General features: G+C 57.6%; 1 non-coding gene across 1 annotated transcript in view; it reads right to left on the reverse strand.

The window, feature by feature from the left end:
* Positions 1-685, reverse strand: part of LOC126435772 (small subunit ribosomal RNA) — a 1,909-nt gene extending 1,224 nt beyond the window's left edge. The window contains exon 1 of the ribosomal RNA XR_007580186.1: positions 1-685. This exon is cut by the window's left edge and continues 1,224 nt beyond it. This is a non-coding gene — a ribosomal RNA (small subunit ribosomal RNA).
* Between the last annotated feature and the right edge of the window lie 1,940 nt (positions 686-2,625).

The raw sequence follows: 2,625 nt of genomic DNA on the forward strand, positions 1-2,625 counted from the left end.
CGGGCGGTGAACCAACAGCGTGGGACACAAATCCAACTACGAGCTTTTTAACCGCAACAACTTTAATATACGCTATTGGAGCTGGAATTACCGCGGCTGCTGGCACCAGACTTGCCCTCCAATAGATACTCGTTAAAGGATTTAAAGTGTACTCATTCCGATTACGGGGCCTCGGATGAGTCCCGTATCGTTATTTTTCGTCACTACCTCCCCGTGCCGGGAGTGGGTAATTTGCGCGCCTGCTGCCTTCCTTGGATGTGGTAGCCGTTTCTCAGGCTCCCTCTCCGGAATCGAACCCTGATTCCCCGTTACCCGTTACAACCATGGTAGGCGCAGAACCTACCATCGACAGTTGATAAGGCAGACATTTGAAAGATGCGTCGCCGGTACGAGGACCGTGCGATCAGCCCTAAGTTATTCAGAGTCACCAAGGCAAACGGACCGGACGAGCCGACCGATTGGTTTTGATCTAATAAAAGCGTCCCTTCCATCTCTGGTCGGGACTCTGTTTGCATGTATTAGCTCTAGAATTACCACAGTTATCCAAGTAACGTGGGTACGATCTAAGGAACCATAACTGATTTAATGAGCCATTCGCGGTTTCACCTTAATGCGGCTTGTACTGAGACATGCATGGCTTAATCTTTGAGACAAGCATATGACTACTGGCAGGATCAACCAGGGAGCTGCGTCAACTAGAGCTGAGCAGCCGGCCGCCCGGGAGTGTGTCCCGGGGGCCCGCGCGAACACGCAAGCGTCCGCTCAATTATTCTGCAAACAGGAGGAGGCTGAGCTCCCCTGCACAACACACCTCGAAACCCTCTCAGGTCCCGGCGGCGCGCAGCGCCGTCCTAAGTACTTGGTCGGGTTCGAGAGAGGCGCAATCGCCCGGAGTTAGGCGAGTAGACGCTTTAGGTGCGACCACCCGTGCTCCCAACTGAGCTTGCCGCTGCCGACAGAGGCCCGGGAGCGTGCTGTCGTGGCATTGCCGGCGGGAGACAACACGCGCCACCTACGGTGACCGGCAGCTCCAACGCCAGCGCCACAGAAGGACAAAAGCCCTACTTGGGTGCCGAAGCGAACTCTCCCAGCACAGCGCACGCGCCAACACGTCCGCACAGCTGCGATACAAACCACCTGCGAGAACCGCTGGGGCGACCGAGCAGCAGACGGCGTCGCGGCGCCGAGCGCCGGGCGGCGGCGCATCCTCAGCGCACAAAGTCCTCAATCGGACCAGCACACTGCAGATGGCCACCGCGCTTCGCACCGGGCCCGCGAGGACCTACTTTGGCCGCAAGGCGCCGCGAGCAGGGGGCGCCGGCGCGCAGCTGCGCCGCCTGCCGCGTCCGTCGGCCGGCGCGCCTGCCACCGGCCGCCCCCACCAGCCGGCTGTAGCGCGTGCGCCCACGCACCGCGCTGCCAGCACGCCGGGCGGCCCCCCCTCACCGGCCGGGGACGGTCCCACCCAGCCACCGCCGCGTATCGCCTCACACCCAGATCCCCTTTCACGTTCGTGGGCATGGTGGGTCCCCTTTCACGTTCGTGGGCATGGTGGGTATCCCTGAAACAACCGGTTAATAGCTCGACCGATCGTCGCCAACACTGATTCACCTCTAGCGAGAACAACCGCACCACAACGGGTTACCGGTTGTTCATTTGCGTAACGTCACCAGCAAACGTACACGTCCATCGCCATTTGCAACGAGTATTGCATGCCTGTGTCAGGTGTCACAACACACTACGTCTGCCCACATAGACGCAACAACATGTGCACGCCTAGAGAACACGTGGAAGGTAGACCCCGTACGTATGCGGTGTCCATTGCGCGAACGACTGTCAGCCCGCCTCTGCAGCATGTCGCAGATGTGGAACGCGGTGCAACATGCTATCACGGTGTGTGAGAAGAGACGACTACGTCCGAATACACGCTCCACTACATCAACAGACTGCTCATGCTGATCGCCATCCAGGGCGTCCGTTCCTCCCACACGTCTGTATGGCGTACCACACTGCAATCCAGCTCTTATAGGGAGACGACACGTAGCTGCGTGCACAATATTTGGACTGTATGGTCCGCCGTTGCTAGGCGCTGTCGTCATACGGTCACATGGGCCACGATGTATCATTCAGTACATACGGAGCAATGTGCAGTACAGTTTGTGGGTTTTGCGTACATCGGCGGACAGGTGACAGGCCGTACCACAACGTAGGCTGAGTACGTCGGCATGCGAAGGGCATTGAACATGCAAACTTCTCACCGACCAGCTTGCGAAGGCAGGGGGGAAGGGGGGGGGGCATGTACGTCCTGCTGCTATCCACACTACAGTGTATAGCAGGAGCATGTGGAAAGTCAGCAACACCTGCAAGGTGTTTAACATGACGCGATACACAGGGGACCGGGCAGTGCGAGTAGCGAACTATATTGCGAGGGTTGCGGTTAGGCAACACTACACTACTTTAACGGGTTGCATAACAATTACAGAGCAGGTTCAGCGACAACGTGCGTCAGGTTAAGGCGCAATATAGTTTAGGTTACGGCGCACTTTAGGTTAGGTTAAGGCACATTATAGGTTAGGTTAAGGCACAACATGGGTTACGTTAAGGCACAACATGGGTTACGTTAAG

The sequence above is a fragment of the Schistocerca serialis genome, unplaced genomic scaffold (assembly GCF_023864345.2).
Source record: "Schistocerca serialis cubense isolate TAMUIC-IGC-003099 unplaced genomic scaffold, iqSchSeri2.2 HiC_scaffold_1218, whole genome shotgun sequence".
Classification (NCBI taxonomy): Eukaryota; Metazoa; Arthropoda; class Insecta; order Orthoptera; family Acrididae; genus Schistocerca; species Schistocerca serialis.